Source organism: Lycium ferocissimum, chromosome 10, assembly GCF_029784015.1.
Source record: "Lycium ferocissimum isolate CSIRO_LF1 chromosome 10, AGI_CSIRO_Lferr_CH_V1, whole genome shotgun sequence".
NCBI lineage: Eukaryota > Viridiplantae > Streptophyta > Magnoliopsida > Solanales > Solanaceae > Lycium > Lycium ferocissimum.
In genome coordinates this window covers 52,336,619-52,355,279 of record NC_081351.1, presented here as the reverse complement: position 1 = coordinate 52,355,279, position 18,661 = coordinate 52,336,619, and the positions used below count along the sequence as shown (strand labels likewise).

Sequence of the window (18,661 nt, the reverse complement as noted above, 5' to 3'; positions counted from 1 at the left end):
TGCCAACTTCCCGACCCAGCAACATAAGTTCATTCAATAAGAACCCAATAATGGTACTGAAACACTCTCCAAATTAGTTTATTATCAAGTTCTTAGCTCAAACAACAAAATCAAGCCAGATCTATTCCAAAAATATACAATCAAATCCGAGAAATGGGTGGCTGGAAAAAAATAAAAAATATTTTAAAAAACAAATAAAAATGGGTGGCTGTAATTTTTTTGTATGAAAAGGAAGGAAAGGTAAAAAAAGAAAAAGAATTGAAAAAGATATATTTAATGAAAGAAATGTTGAAAAAAATACTTTTTAAATATTTTTATTTGCTTCTCATTCTATCAAAGAGGGTGGACTACACTTTTTGTGCTACCTCACCATCCAGGGAGGTGCATATTTCAGTTCAAAATAGTCCAGGGGGTAATAGGTAATTTGTAAAGTTTAGGTGTGTTACAATAAATCCAGTCATAGTTTAGGCGACATTTTAGCCATTTTCAAAGAATAAATAAGAATAATTTAGTCAAATTACCCTCTTAGTTAAATTTTTTTAAAAGACGCGCAAAACAAAACATGACAAGTAAAATGGACAAGAGGGAGTATTAGGTACTTTAAAAATTATAAAAAAAATAAAATTAAACTAAAATTTCGTTAGAATTGGGCTAGTTAAATCATGACTTTTTTTTAAAGGGTAAAATATGTATATGTACATATTGAGGAGAAATATTTACGAAACGTAACAATTGTTTTTTATCTACAAAACATGCCTTTTTTTTTTTCTTTTAAAAAAACTATTTTTTTAAAATTTTTTTTTTTAAAATTATTTGTTTTTTATTTTTTTAAAAAATAAAATATTTTTTCGCTCAAAAATTTATGTGTGAAATGTGTATATCTCGCTCAAGGCTTAAAAAGTTGGCTCAAAATTTAGTGTATGAAATGTGTATATCTCGTTCAAGGCTTAAAAAATCCGCTCAAAATTGTGTGTATGAAAATGGTATGAAATTTTTATCTCGCTCAAGGCTTAAAATTTTGCTTACATTTTCGTGTATAAAGTTCATGTTAGATTTATGTAAAATTAATACAACTACAACAAAATTGTATACAACTTTGATACAATATTTAAGACTTAAAATAATCGCTCAAATTTTTGTATATGAAATGTGTATATCTTGCTCAATGCTTAAAAAGTTCGCTCAAATTTTGCGTATGAAAAACGTATGAAATGTGTATATCTCAATCAAAGCTTAAACATTACGCACAAAGTTTTATGTATGAGAATGGTATAAAATGTGTATATAACTTAGAATTTCATTCACATTTTTCATATATAAAGTTCATATTAGGTTTCTGGAAAATTAATACAACTACAACAATATTGTAACAACTTTCATACAATATTCAAGGCTTAAAGTTTTCGCTTACAATTTTGTGTATGAAAATTATATTAAAAATTTTGCTCATACATACACATTTCATACACAAAAATTTGAGGTAATTTTTTAAGCCTTTGAGCAAAAAAAAATTAATTTTTTTAAAAAAATATTTTTTTAGCAAAATAATTTTAAATTTAAAAAAAAAATATTTTCTGAAAAAAATTAAAAAACGAAAAATATATGAAAATCTGTCATGTTTCGTAAAATATCGTTATGTTTTATAAATAAGAAAACTATCTATATATTTTATAATAAAGAGTCTTAAAGGTAACTTATGTCATTTTTTCTTTTTTAAAATATTTTAGCCTAACCTATTTCAGTCCATGTAATTTTTTAAACAAGTCAATGATCCGCCTATTTATTAACTCAATTCATTCTAATCTATTCAAACTAAGCCCATTTAACACTATTTTTAAAAAAAAAAAAAAAAATTTCCTGTCCAGTGTCTTATATATAGCAGGATTCTCACCGTGTAGGATCCATTTTCTGGAGGAGGCCCTCCCCACCCTTTAATACTCCTATTTATACCTCTACCAAAATAGCAACTGCATGGAAATTTCCCGAAGCGAGGCGCCCGTCAATACATATTACATTCCCATGCGTTTCCCAGCCCCTTCTTATGATGTATTTAGGACTCAACAAGGCCTTTAAGCATAAATCTCTGTCTCTCTCTATATCATAGGAAATCAAGTTCCTTGGTACGAGTTTTCACTTGCACAAACAGGTTGATGAGTTTTACTCAGATTGCTTGAGAATGCAATTTTATAGCCAACTAAAAAGTCTCAGATGTACTGGCAGTGCGTTTTTGATGATGTTATCGATTTTCCTGAGAGGTCACAATTTCTGCGAGCGAAGATATTAATAACGACAAAGGCCTTTTTCGCTTCTTCGTCAAGTTTTCGAGCAACTCTGTCAACTGCTGCCTAATCCCCCAACATGCACAAGAATTGAGAGCTGTCCAGGGACTTCCAGAGGGAATTTGCGACTAGAAAGAAGATAGGCCAGAAAAAACAAGGTGCAACGAGAGAATCGAGCAGTGAAATTCATTGGAGATAAAAATACTGTAAGAAGAGAATGAAAACATGCACGTGCTTGAAATTTTCGAGAGGGAAATAGATGGAAGCCAGGTCTATTATACACGGAATGGAAGGTACGTAAAATTAAGTTTGCCTTTTTGTTCTTTCTATTGAGTGATTTAGAATTTATTAGTAATATTTGCAGTGGTTAACACCACCCTATGTGAGAAAATATCATAAATCATTGGTTTCATCTCTTCATTAGGAGCATAACAGTTTATAGAGGTTATATTGCAGTTCAAACTATTTTTTGACATGGTTGGAGCGACGTAGTTCACACGACTCCTCTTTTTTGGTATTTTGAAACTATAGAATACTCTAGGTACAATTAATCCAAACATATTCTGGACCAATCTTAGAGCATTTATGTCATAGGCTCTTTGCTGTCAAACCAAATAATCTAGCAGGTATTGGCTCTCTCTAAAATATAATGAAAGGAGGTGCCACAAATGTATAGGACCCCGGAGTGCTTTATAAAACGTATGTGCCAACAGTCAAAACTCGCCAAAAAATTAATATAACTAGCTCAACCTTTGGGGAATGACTGCTATCACAAGTAAGTGATTCTTTCAATAGGGGCTTCCAAATTTTAATGGGTTAGTTTAGGCAAAAGTGATTTTGATGATGGGTTGATTTGAGTATACCCATTAAAAATAGTAGCCCAAATTCATTCTGGAAAATGCCTAACTATAATCCGCGGGAGCGCTCAAAACTCTTTGTTGATCATTCTCAAATAAAACTTAAGAGTAATTCCATGTTTAGGAGTACATACAATTTATAATCTGTTACAATATTGTATATTTAAAATTAGGTTAATTACAAGTTTTCTAATAGTAAATACTCCGTAGTAAATTTTATAATCTATTCAATTTTGTTCGACCTGTTGGGTTAAATAAGTTAAGTGATGAATTATGTACTTAATTTTGAGAAATTATAGTTATATGTATTTTCAATAAATAATTACAATGCGGATTTTTAACTTAAAAGATTTTACCATGCAAACCAAAATGTGCTCTAAAAATTTCATTTGTTTTTGTCACTTTCAATAATTAACACTCTCAATATACAAAAAGAAAATTGAAAGGAATAGGGAACAGATACGAAAAAGTAAAAATTTCTCATGACATTGTTTGTGTCTTACAAGCAAAAATGAAAAATAATGGATCAAGCAGGTTGGATATAATCCGTTGTTTAACTCATCTTGATCCAACTCATTTTAGTCTAAATAATTTTTAGGCAGGTTTGCGATGACCCATTTACTGACGCAGTCAATTGTAACTCACCCAAATTCAGCCCAACAGCCCATTTGTCACCCCTAACCTAGGGCATATTTCCTTTAAGAGATGGCTACACGAGGTAGACTGAGCAACCTCTATGTCGAACCTTTTTTTTTAAACTAGTCTTATGTCTTTACAATGGAAATGATTGAAAAATGTTGAGAGACAATCCTTTCGTCGCCATAATAATTAATAATAACTGTTATTGAACATATAGCCACACAGATATTGTAAAGACCGCGTAATATATAGAGCCTAATATGACGCTTCGAAAATTGTATAAACGGGTGAGCCTCACCTCATACGACCCTTATAACTCTCATCAAACGAACCAGTTAACATGTTATTCCATAATAAACCATGCATGCATCATGAAGTGAAATCATTCATAATCTTTAAAACATAGCATAGAGCACATGGTCTCCAAAATATTTGAATTCATAATCGTGACTGTGGAGCTTATAACTGGCAGAATAATAGTACATAACACACGGGGCTAACCCAGCAAAACAAAATGCAAGACAAGACATAACATGCAACCAAGAGGTACTGTATTATTTAGGGTTCATGAAAAACAGGAGTCGAATGCATGCCTATGAGCGTTGGCCACCCTTACATCTATAATAACTTCAACACGAAACATCTCATGAAGTTTACACAAAGCTATAAACTTTCAAAAGGACAATAATCATTTCATGTTTATCATATTCCTGAAGTCAAAATCATAAGATGATCAATTTCAATTCTTTTGAACCATATGCTATCTCCAAATATAATTCAAGAAAAAAAAAATAGTTTCCTGATATCATTCAATTCATAATTAGATAGCATTCCAATGCATATGTACATGTCAATCGTGACAATATGAAAAATACACGCTTGCCCCTATGAATATGCATTCACATTCTAAACATTTTTCATAATCCTTGAAGCATTCATTTTGAGAAAAACACTTAAAGGAAGGTAGATCTCAACTTAGCTTTAACCTTTAGCTTTAACATACAAACAACAAGCTAACACGTTCAACGAAACCCACTATTCATGAACATAACCAATTCTTAACAATTCATGTTCATTCAAACTCAAGAAGCCACCCAACCACCAATCCCCTCATAATTGTGGTAATCCAACTTCAATAGTTCAATCCTTAGCATTAAATGGGTTATTGGTGTCATTCGAGTCACTACAGTGTTCATTTAATAACTCCCAATTGTCACTATTCATCTTCTTCTTCAACTAGCACAACTATCCAATCATAACCATCAATACCTAGTTCTAGTATTTATCCAGATCACCAATCAAATCATGAATTCTATCATAAACATCTACCTACTCATGTATACATAATAAATGAAGATTGGGCAGTGAAATTAACTCTTAAAGACAAATCTTAAAAGACTCCACTTTGAAGAATTATGAGGAGATTGAGAGTTCTAGAGAAATACAATGTTTGTAGATGTTACCTCTAGCAATTAGCATATATTAAGTATAATAATAGATTCAAAGCATCCATAAATAACTCACCTTGATTCAAAGCATCACCCTCTTGCGATAAGCTGTTATCTTCGTTTCTTTAGTCATTGTCTTCCTCTGCCCCTTCCATTATTACTTCAATATTCTTCCAAACTTTTTCAAATTACTCCACTTGTTCTCATGCTCCAAGCATATCATCTATATCCTATGGCATTGTAACACTTTCGAGACACTTTAATCACATCATTAGGCCCGTTATTAGTGTAATTACATATTTAAAATTTACGGGCTTTAGAGATAGAAAGGTTCAGTTTTGTATTACTAAGTAAGCTAAAGCTTTCAGAAAATAATCTGATATCATTGAAGCTTTTGTACTCAAATCCTCTTGAGTGCAATTCTTCCTTTTTCTTCAGAAACTTTAGAACCTTTTATTAATTTTTTCTCTATAGGGGGAAAAATATACATCTAGAAAACTTGGATTCTTCTGGTGACTGTATTGGTCAGAAAATGCAAGTACTTGGTGGAATACTACTTACGCGCAAATAAAACACCACCACTATTAAAATAGATGAGTTTCTTTGCAACTGAGGTGTCCATTATCAGGGGCGGACCTATGTATAAATTCGTGGTGCTCTAGCACCCGTTAAACCCGACGTAGACTAGGTATAGTTATATAAGAAATATATAAAATTTGGGTATAAACATTAAAAAAGCACCCTGGAAACCAATAAGATAGCTGGGTGCTCTGGTTTCCAAATGGAACTTTAAAGGTTTGGACGGCTAGGACGTCCTGTGTTTGAACCTCTGCTTCGCGTTTCAATTTTAGTAATGATAATATTAATTGCAGTTATTTTTTAGTCCACTGTCCATTATGAGACAAAACTCACTTGGAAGATATATTTGGTAATTTTTGTTGATGAAACACATAATTTTAAATTTTAATTCTAGTTTTTAAAATACAATCGCCATTGAAGATTTGGAAAGATCTCTATCCTTTAATAAAAACATTGGGTAAAAGTATTTTTCTGTCCCAATTTGTCTTAAAAATTGAATTCTCCCTCCAACTCTAGATGATGGACATTTTCTCCCTCCAGTTTTAATTACATTTTTAATGCCTATTTCGTTCTATAGACTATCATGCGACATGCTTCCATCATATGCAAAAATCGCTCATTTAAGCTAGACTCACTCTAATAATACACAAGCTAAAAGCAAAAATAAAAAGTACTAGTAGTTATCTATATTCTATATTTTCATCTAGCATATAAATATCTAACATGACCGAAAGAGTCCTAGAATACATAGGATCTAAAGTAAACGTACTAATCTGATTAAAGTATATTCTAGTTACTTGGTATCGTCTTTACAAATCTTTTTCTTTCATTAAGTCATAATTTTTGCTAAGAAAGCATGATTTCTATGAAACTGTAGGTTTTCAAGATATTTTTTTTTTTTTAAATGTAATTTTAGGTCTACCTCGTCCACTTTTAAATACTTTTAAAACATTTACTTAATATAGTTTTACACCTACTAACCGGTGCATTGAAGATCGATGCAATTAATGATAAAACAAACTTTTCTCATTTTATCCTGTGTGTGCTACTTCTGCCCTTTGTTGAGTGTGGTTAACCATAATCTTGTTTAATCTCAAGAATACACACGCGCATGAGAATAGTAATTATATATATATATATATATATATAGTTTTACAACAATTTAAATGACCTATTCTCTTTGTACTTTAAAAGAATCTAAAATTAAAATTTATAATAAGTGATAACATAGCTTAAATAATTGTTATTGTGAAGGAGTTAAAAAATACTATAATTCTCGTGAAAAATAAAAAAAATCGTGTATAGTACAAAAACTATTATACAGAGGGAAAATTATTGGTGTTAAACGCAAAATAGAAGCTGCTTATTATAGGAGGATTAGTTTGATGCTTTAAGTGAAGTTAGAGGGGAAAATGATTTTGACCCATCTAAAATGTTTAATAAGAAAAATCCCAATCTAAAACATATGCGGCAGACTTCCGTATTTTCTTGGGAAAATATATTAAATTCCCTTAAATAATACGTACCTATTTTCTTAGTTTCATACTTAAATTATGGAGTGTTACGTTCACACTACTTCCATGAGCTATAATTTCCCCCGCCCCCCCGCTCTAATTAAAGAGTCAAGTATTTAGAAAAGTAATTTTATTCTCTTTATGGCGTGCGAGAGCTGAAACTTAGCAAAAAATTGTATCGTGTTACATTTTTTTCTCTTATTAATTAATTAATCTTATTTCTTATTTGTTCTTTTTTGGTTTTTCCTCTCCTGTTTTCTTATTAAATTCTCTTGACTACTTTTTTTTTTCTTTTTTTAATATTTTTTTTTATACAATAAACTTAGTTGAAAACTAATATCTTTAACATACAGTAACACCAGAAAGAAATTAATCAATAACAATAAACTCAGTTGAAATCCATAGAAGATCGGCGGGGTGATAAAAGCACCAAATAACTTAGGTATGTAAGTTGCAAATAATACCAAATTCGGGGAGATTTATATTCTGAAGAAATTAGGCCACGTGATTTAAGTTGTCTCGTGTATATATGATGAGTGAAGTATAGCCATTAATTCAGTTGCGTTTACGAGAGATTTAAGTATGATATTAGCTTATTTGGCTAAGCTTATTTTTTTTCAAAAGTGTTTATTTTATTTCAATAAGTGTTTATTTTAAAAAAGTGAGGTGTTTGATCAAGCTTTTGGGGTAAAAATAAGTGATTTCGAGGAGCAGCAGAAATAGTTTTTTAGAAGCTAATAAAAATAGCTTTTGTTCAAAAGCACTTTTAAGAGAAATATAATTTTTAAACATTTGGTCAAACACTAATTATTGCTCAAAAGTAATTTTTAACTTAATTGGGTAAACATAAATTGTTTTTCGGTAAAAGTACTTTTTTGAAAAATATCTTTTAAAAAAATACTTTTCAAAATAAATTAATTTTAGAAGTTTGATCAAACAGGCTAATAGTATAGTTTCAGGAGGGTGTAGGGGATGCGATTTTTATATCTTCCCTATTTTTCAAGGGACGGCAAATCACCGTCGTCCAAGAAGCTAAATTTAAAAATAGACAATATTATTTAGGGTTAACAAAGAATTAGTTCAATAGAATATGAAAATAAACAAATAAGAAAATATGATCTTATTTGTTTCTTTCCTTTTGGTCAACAAAGATAACTTATTATATACTCCCCTCTCATAGTAAGTATCATCTTAGTGAAAAAACACGCATATTAAGAAATCAATAATGTATGTAAAGTTTACTAAATTACCTTTATATAATACAAAATAAATTATTTTTTCCCTCTTGATTATAGCATGCAAAAATAGTAATCTTTTTTATATTGAGAATCCAATAATATCAAATTACTATGTGATTTTTTCAGTCATCATTCAGATGTTATTTTAACTTGTCAGTTTTTATTTAAGGATAAAGTTAGAAAAAATAGATAACTTATATCTTGATTTTCTAAGATGACATTGAGATAAATTTTTTTAGTTAGGATGACACTTAGAACGGAAGAGTACTAGAGTAGATATATGATACTACATGATAGCATCTTTACATAACTACTTGTCCAGTGTTCCTTCCTTGTTGATTGGGTAGACAGTCCCTTTTAGCCAGTTGTATTATGTATACAGCTGATTTGGTTAACATTTCGAAATAAATAAATCAGCTTTGTGACTCGAATGATTTGAATGAATAAAAATTCATGACGAATCCAAAAGGTTAACATCGTCATTCCTAGAACTCTTTGGCAGTAAAAGAAGCGGTTCTTTGAAAGATATTAAATTAAGCTAATTCAATTTAATTCCGAGGATTAGTTAAATTGATTCTTGAGAAACAAAACTTGACAAATAAAATGAACGGATGGAGTATTTCTTTAAGGAAATTTTCACAAAGCCATTGAAAGAAAAGAAAAAAAAAAAAAAAGGATATATGAAAACAAATATTTCCTCTGGATAAAAAAAGAGTGTCCACTTACATATTTGCACACCCTTTGGGAAGATACTAACTCCCAAAAAAAATAGGTAATTTGACCAAACTGTCCCTAATTATAGGCATTAAAATTTGATCACATAACACTTAATAGGGACAAATTTGTAAAATTAAGGTTTTTTTTTTTTTTTAATTTGATAAGTGGACACTTTTTTTAACTCCAAAAAAAGACTAAATGGACTCTTCGATGAGTCGTAATCTTTAATCATTTTTTTGCTTGAGTGCCCTTCGTTTGGGGTGGTCTTTAAATTTTACATCATATTTGAAATCTTTAAAATTTTACGCCGGCTAACATTTAACATAGGTTCCGGGTTCGAACCCACGCGCGGTAAAATTTTAAAAAAAAAATTCAAGGCAAGTTTAAATTTCGCTATGCTGGGACCGGCATACTTTTTTGTTAAGGATTACAAAGTTATGCGGACCAAGATTTATGCCCAATGAGCGACTTAGATAAGTATGCGGGTCCGGCATAACTTTGATAATTCCTTCTTGTTTACGCCATCCCGGATAAAAGTTTGCCCATTAAAAGTATGCCCCCACCGGCATAACTTTGTGAAGAAATTATCAAGTTATGCGGACCCGGCATACTTATGCCTTATGGCGGATTTGGCATAAGTATGCCGGGGTCCTCATAAACCTGATAATTCCTTCACAAAGTTATGCGGGTCCGGCATAAAAGTTTGCCCATTAAAAGTATGCCCCCACCGGCATAACTTTGTGAAGGAATTATCAAAGTTTATCTTGACCCCAAGATACTTTGCCAAGTCCGCTATATAAGGCATGAGTATCAAGATGGTCAACCGCATAAAATGTGTAATTCCTTAACAATTAGTTATCTTTGTTGGCGGCATAAGCGAAATTTAAACCCTTGCGAATTTTTTAAAATTTTGATTGTAAGCGTGGGTTCAAACCGGAGCAACCCATGTTGTTGGCGAAGGCAAATTTAAACATTTCAAATATGAAGGGCAAAATTTAAAGACCACCCCAAAAGAAGGGCAATTCTGCGAATTGCCCATCTTTAATTCAAATTATTGAATTTCAAGAAGTAATTTGTGTTCTTTGGGTGAAACTATTTCATCATATTGTCCCTCTGTGCTGTTCTTTTCTTTATTTTTTCAATTCATAGAACTTAATATACAAGCTTTCATTACATTTACACACAAAAAAAATGCTCAAAACTGTCTGTGTTAGATCAATATTTGGCCTAATGATGTACGAGTAGGTTTATCGTTTTGTGAGCAAGTTGCAAAACGCAATGCAAATTTCCAAGTCAATAAAAGCGCAATACATAAAGCAGATACAGAAACTTTATTGTTTCTTTGAGTGATTTATAATGCGGGGTCGATTTTGAGGGCACAATGAGATTAAAGTCATCATAAGTAATTATAATAATTCTATTGATAAATGCTCATCGTAACATTTTTCAACTTAATCCATGTGAGTCGAAGACTTTAAACCCCCAAAGTTTTGTTTTAGCTGTATATATAGCCCATAATAAGTAACATTTACCTACTTTCTATTTCATTTTTGTTAGGCTAGCGAAATTCAACTTTAGCGACGCATTAGGGATAAGGTTAGCAAAATTCAACTTTGGCGATACATAAAGCTAATACAGAAACTTTAAATACTCACCGCAACATTTTTCAACTTATTCCATATGAGTCGAAGACTTATTCAACTTTAGCGACACATAAGGGATAAGGCTAGCAAAATTCAACTTTGGCGATACATAAAGCTGATACAGAAACTTTATTGTTTCTTTGAGTGATTTATAATGCGGGGTCAATTTTGAGGCGCCAATGAGATTAAAGTCATCATAAGTAATTATAATAATTCTATTGATAAATACTCATCGTAACATTTTTCAACTTAATCCATGTGAGTCGAAGACTTTAAACCCCCAAAGTTTTGTTTTAGCTGTATATATGGCCCATAATAAGTAACATTTACCTACTTTCTATTTCATTTTTGTTAGGCTAGCAAAATTCAACTTTAGCGACACATAAGGGATAAGGCTAGCAAAATTCAACTTTGGCGATACATAAAGCTGATACAGAAACTTTAAATACTCGTCGTAACATTTTTCAACTTATTCCATGTGAGTCGAAGACTTATTCAACTTTAGCGACACATAAGGGATAAGGCTAGCAAAATTCAACTTTGGCGATACATAAAGCTGATACAGAAGCTTTATTGTTTCTTTGAGTGATTTATAATGCGGGGGTCAATTTTGAGGGCGCAATGAGATTAAAGTCATCATAAGTAATTATAATAATTCTATTGATAAATACTCATCGTAACATTTTTCAACTTAATCCATGTGAGTCGAAGACTTTAAACCCCCAGAGTTTTATTTTAGCTGTATATATGGCCCATAATAAGGACATTTACCTACTTTCTATTTCATTTTTGTTAGGCTAGCAAAATTCAACCTTGGCGATACATAAAGCTGATACAGAAACTTTATTGTTTCTTTGAGTGATTTATAATGCGGGGTCAATTTTGAGGGCGCAATGAAATTAAAGTCATCATAAGTAATTATAATAATTCTATTGATAAATACTCATCGTAACATTTTTCAACTTAATCCATGTGAGTCGAAGACTTTAAACCCCCAAAGTTTTGTTTTAGCTGTATATATGGCCCATAATAAGAACATTACCTACTTTCTATTTCATTTTTGTTTAATTTCACGCGAGATCCTTTTTGTATTTCTTATATGTCGTAGATTTTTGTGAATAATTTTTAGGTGATTTTTAAAACGTCGGCACAGTTTTGTGGCCATAAATTTAGACTTGAGCTTAAAATAACACTTAACTTTTTTTGATAATCCAATCAATAATAGATGGTTGTAACAATTTTCAACTTCAATCTATGTGAATCTGTTAAAATCCTACTTATATTTTTATTTTGGAGTGAATACATGGCCCACAATAAAGACATTACCTCATTTATATTTATTTTTGCTCCGAATTTCTTATTGTATTTCTAATATATCCTAGATTTCAAAAAAAAAGGTCTTTCTTTTTAGTAACTGTCGTAATGCCTAGTCAAACTTGGTGGGTGTAATGAGCTTAAAGGCACCATCAAATCAAATAATTATATTGATATGCTCATTGACACATTTTCAACACAACCCATGTGAGTCAAGTGGGTATAATGAGCTTAAAGGCACCATCAAATCAAAAAATTGTATTGATACATTGATACATTTTAACACTACCCAATGCTCATTGATACATTTTTCTACACCACCCTTGTGAGTCTGAGCCTTTTCAGACTCCATTTTCTTGTTTCGATCTTGAATATATATGGCTCATGAGAAGGACAGTTACCAACTTTGTATTTCATTTTTGTTTCGAGATCCTTTTTGCATATATATCCTAGATTTGTTCTTTTTTTCTTTTCTCTCTCTCTCTTGTCCCTCTTTGGCCACTCTTACAAGCTTGGAGAGTTAGGGTTTCATCAATCAGACTTTGGAAGAGAAGACTAGAGCACTTAATGAGAAATTTCTTAAACCTTTCTCCAATTACTTGTTTTGTATTGAATATTTAAGTGCGTTTGTATTGAATATTTAAGTGCGTAGTATTTCATTCTCTTACTTGAAACTTGTTTATGAAAATAGGCATTAACGTTTGGATTGAAACTCTTATCATGCTTATGTATTGAATGATTTTTGTTTCTAATGAAGTGGGTCTTTGTTTCTTTAATTAATCTTGTTCTTTAATGTTTCTCAAAGGATTAGCTAACCGCAGACTCGCCCATTTACTTCGATTTGAGCTCAGAAGAGAAAGATTGAGGTTGGGAATGATTAATTAACAAGAATTTGGGGCTTTAAATCTCATATAATAACTTGAGTTAGGAATAGTAAATTTAACTTGAGATTCAATTGGTTGTGCTTAATATCACACTCTAAGGCTTGGAAAAGCTTAGAGTGAAATTCATTGATTAGGTTGGAAGACTTTCAATAAGATTTTAGAAATCATTATTTATTAAAATAGACTCTCTCTTAGTTGTAAAATCACAAATACATTGGATCATTACTTGAGAGAAATTTTCCTTGTATCCAAATTTCTCCACGCTTGTGGCAATTGATCATTTTACTTGCTTTCTAGTTTAGTTTATATTTCCGCATTAGTTATAATCTTTCTTAAAATCAAAATATCAAGTTTTTGGCTTAGTGTAGAAAGTGAAAATTCCTTACTTGCTTGATCGCCTTTATATTGTTCTCTATGGGATTCGACCCCGACTCATAGTTGGGTAAATTATATTGCATACGACCGTGTGCACTTTCTCTTTGAGGAGTGATTTGGACGTTATCAAATTTGAGATTTAAAATCCTACTATATTTTTATTTTGGAGTGAAATATGGCCCATAATAAGGACTGTCAGAAATTAATGGAAATATTGTTGAATTGTGTACCTACATTATTACACTGAGTCCTATTTATAGATATTACATTCCAATCCTTTTCCATGTAGGATACAATATACAAATCGTATTCCTATTCCTATTACAACACTCCCTCTCAAGCTGGTGCGTACAAGTCTTATGTACCAAACTTGTTACAAATGTAATTAATACGAGGATCAGTGAGGGACTTGGTGAAAATATCTGCAAGTTGATCACTTGACTTCACAAGTTTTGTAATAATATCTCAAGAGTGTATCTTTTCTCTGACAAATTGACAGCCAATCTGAATGTGCGCTCATGAAATACCGGATTTGATGCGATATGAAGGGCCGCTTCGTTATCACACACAAGTTTTATCTGACTGATTTCTTCAAATTTTAGTTCTTTAAGCAACTGTTTAATCCATAATAGCTCACAAATTGCTACAACTATTGCTCGATACTCTGATTCTGCACTAGATCGAGCAACCACACTCTGTTTCTTACTCTTCCAGAATACCAAACTACCTCCTATTTAAACACAAAATTCGGATGTAGAACGTATATCAGAAAGTGATCCTGCCCAATCAACATCTGTATATCCAACAATCTGTTCATGGCCTCGATCCTCAAAGAGTAGTCCTTTGCCTGGAGCTGACTTTATAAATCTCAGAATGTGGACTGCATCCTAATGACTATCACTGGGAGAATGCATAAACTATCTTACAACACTCACATGAAAATAAATGTCAGGTCTAGTCACTGTCTGATAATTCAACTTACCAGCCAGTCGTCTATATCTTCCAGGATCACTGAGTGGCTTCCCCTGTCCTATTTTTTTCTCATCGTGTAGCCGGAGAATTCGAATACCACTACATCCTTCCATTCCTCAGGCATAGAAGTGCTAATGTGTCTACATCGCATCATTCATGTCTCCTTAAGAATGTCTAAGGCATACTTGCATTGCGAAATACCAATACATGATCTAGATTGAGCAACCTCAATACCTAGAAAATACTTTAATCTGCCGAGATCTTTATTCTGAAAATGTTGAAAGAGATGTTGCTTTAAATTAATGATACCATGTTGATCATTTTCGGTAATAACGATATCGTCAACTTAAATCACTATATAAAGAGACAGATTTGGAGAAGAATGTCGATAAAACACAGAGTGATCGGCTTTACTACGAGTCATGCCAAACTCCTAAATTATTGTGTTGAATTTTCCAAAACAAGCTCGGGAAGACTGTTTCAGACCATAAAGTGACTAACGTAATCGACACACCAGGTTAGACTCCCCCGAGCAACAAAATTAGGTGGTTGCTCCATATAAACTTCCACCTCAAGGTTACCATGGAGAAAACCATTGTTAATATCCAACTGATAAAGAGGATAATGGCGGAATTCATCCATGCATAGGGAAAGACGGACAAATGCTATTTTAGCCACGGGAGAGAAAGTATCACAGTAATCAAGCCCAAATATCTTAGTATACCCCTTAGCAACAAGGCGAGCCTTAAGCCGATCAACTTGGCCGTTCATACCAACTTTGACTGCATAAACCCAACAACAACCGTCAATAGATTTACCTGAAGGAAGAGGAATAAACTCTCAAGTAGCACTCATATGTATAACAGACACATCGTCAATCAAACCCTGTCGCCATCCTGGATGAGAAAGTGCTTCATCTGTAGACTTAGGTATGGAGACAGAGGACAAAGATGATACAAAGGCATAATGGGGGTGAAGACGACAATCATAACTTAAAAGGATATAATGGGGGTTCGCATTACGAGTGGATCGTACACCTTTTCAAAGTGCAATCAATTGATTAAGAGGATACAAGTCCGCAGAGGGGCAGGGTCCGATGCAAGACATGAATCATCTGGGCTTGATGCTGGATGTGGACGACGATGATAAGTCAGGAGTGGTGGTGATAATGTCCAAATCCACTCCTCAAAGAAAAAGTGTACACGATATTAGCAATATAATTTATCCAACTATGAGTCGAGGTCGAATCCCACAAGGAAAAATATAATAGGTGATCAAGCAAGTAAGAAATTATCACTTTCCAAGCTAAGCCACATACTTGCTAATATTTTAATTTTGAGAAAAACTATAACTAATGCAAAAATATGAACTATATAGAAAGCAAGTAAAATGATCAATGGCCACATGAAATATAGGAACTCTAAAGTAATGATCTAATATATTTTACAATTACAAAGAGTGAGTCTATGTTAATGGATAATGATTTCTAAAATCTCATTGAAAGTCTTCCAACCAAATCAATGAATATAACTCTAAGCTTTTTCAAGCCTTAGAGTGTGATATTAAGCACAAGCAATTGAATCTCAAGTTAACTTTCCTATTTCTAGCACAAGTTATGAGATGAGGTTTAAAGCTCCAAATCCTTGTTAATCAATCTTTTCGAACCTCAATTTTTCTCTTCCGAGCTCAAATCGAAGTAAATGGAAAAGTCATAGGGCTAGCTAATCCCTTAAGAAATATTAAAGAACAAGATTAATTAAAGAAATAAAGACCCACTTCAATAGAAATAAAAATCATTCAATAAATAAGCATAACAAGAGATTTAATTCAACTTTGCAAATGAATATTTCCATAAACAAGATTAAAATGATGGAATAAAATAGTACACACGTAGATATACAATAAAAGCAAGAGTTGAAGAAATGGGTAAAGAAATTCTCATTGAGTGCCTCAAAATCTTCAAATCCTAGGTGTAGTTTCTTGCTCCTAAACTTGGAAAAATGGCCAAAGATGAAAGATGTTTGCCCCATGTGTTGCTTTTGTAGCTTCCTAAGTTTTTTAATAAAAAATGACCAAAATAACCACACATTTTCAGATTTTTCAGGTTTGCAGTTTCGATCACTTTTTGCGCTTCTAGCCACTTTTCTTATTTTCTTCAATTTGGCTCCTTTTTGTCTCGTTTTTCAGTTGGTTTCTTTCCGATCACTTCTAAATCACATAAAGCCTGTAAAATGGAAGCAAATGACATTAAATGCACTATTTTCTCAATTAAAAATAGCAAAAATCTAAGATTAAAGAAGCGATAAGTTGATATTTACCAACTTATCAAGTGGCACTATGGGTGGAGACGTAGAAGTAACTGTACATTCTTCAAAAATTAGCATGAGAAAGACTGGTGACGTTATGGATGGAGATGTAGAAGTGACAGTAGATTCCTCAAAAGTCAGTATAGGTAAGACCTCAGGTATGTCAGAATGATCAGAAGAAGGTGTAAAGTAATGTCGACACTCAAAGAATGTGAAATCAGCTGGCATAAGGTACCGATGAAGATCGGGAAAGCAGCAATGATACCCTTTTTGAACTCGAGAATAGCCAAGAAAGACACATTTGAGGGCACCAGGGGCTAATTTATCTTTCCCGGGGGATTAAGTTATGAACAAAACATGTGCTCCCAAAGACACGAGGGGGAAGAGAGTATAGAGGTGACTAAGGAAACACTATTGAATAAGGAATTTGATTCTGAATGGAAGATAAGGGCATCCAATTAATTAAATAGAAAGATGTGAGAGCTGAATTGCCCCAGATGCAGTGAAGTATGAGAAGAGTGCGAGCAGTCTCAGTGAGGTGCTTTCCTCTCTGCTACCCCATTTTGTTGAGGAGTGTATGCACAAGATGTCTGTTGAATAATTCCTTGGTGTGTCATAAATTGTTGTAATTGGGAGGACAAATATTCTATGGCATCATCACTACGAAACATACCAGTAGAGACACCAATTTGATTTTACATTTAGCACCAAAACTCTAGAATATAGAATACAACCTAGGACGATCTTTCATTAAGAAAATCCAAACACATTTTGAATAATCATATATGAAACTAACAAAATAACGAAATCCTAAGGTTGAACTAACTCTACTAGGACCCCAAATATCAAAATGGACTAAGGAAAACATAGACTCTCCATGACTCTCAACACTGCAAGGAAAGGTAGTGCGAGTGTGTCTACCAAATTGATACGACTCACAATCTAATTTGGACATACTAGACACCATCTTTTATAGCTTGGGCAAAGTCAGATGTCCTAGTCGTTTGTGAATTAAGTCTGGAAGATCCGTAACTAGACCTGATATGGTGAATTAGAAGAGGTAAGGTAAAAGAGGCCTTGTGATTCATATCCTATGCTAATCGTCTGTGCCGTACTGCGGTCCTCCGTAACAAAAGTGTAAAGTTTTTCACCTAAATGATGACACACCTTTACATGTAACATATAAAAAAAAAATACACTAAATATGCAAATTAAATGCCAACATTCTTTCTTTTTGGCTTCTATGTCTTCATGTACATAATACATAATCGTATCACATTTTTGATATAAAATAATTGAAAACAAATCAAACAATCTATTTAAACAACTACATATACTACTGAAGCACCACATGACACGTGGATGGAAAATTTGAGCAGAACTAATGAATATGGAAGAGGACTAAAAAGCATAAACATTAATATGAATTAATTGTTAAGTTTAATTGGAGATTAAATAATTTTTGACCCAAGAACGAAAGAGCTGATGATGAGCAAAACTGATGAAGAAGATGAAAAAGCATAATCATGAATATGTAATAATAATTCAGTTTAATTTGAGACAAATTGAGGGAATAGACCATTAGATTTTTTAATATAAGTTAAACTAATAGGATGGAGGAGAAAAAATTGCCCAAAAAAAAAAAAAAAAAAAAAAAAAAAAAAAAAAAAAAAGAGAAAAGGGATAAATGGTCTTCTAGTCCATAGAGAGGTCCCACATCATCTTGTTTATGCCTACACACACACACCTACATATTTTACTACTATATATAAGGGAGAATAAGAGTTTTTTGTAGTCCTCACAACCTCAAAACTTTCATTTTTGCCCCTATTTTGGCCTTTATTTATATAGTTACCTATATGTATTTTGGTAAATTTTGAAAAATTTGATGGCAAT

The 18,661-nt window shown here is 32.3% G+C and overlaps 1 long non-coding RNA gene across 1 annotated transcript; it reads left to right on the top strand.

Annotated features, from left to right (window-relative positions):
- The first annotated feature begins 2,069 nt into the window (after positions 1–2,069).
- On the top strand, positions 2,070–14,028 carry LOC132034261 (uncharacterized). The gene is made up of 2 exons (XR_009409012.1): positions 2,070–2,572; positions 13,777–14,028. It is a non-coding gene; the product is annotated as an uncharacterized LOC132034261 (long non-coding RNA).
- The last annotated feature ends 4,633 nt before the right edge of the window (positions 14,029–18,661 follow it).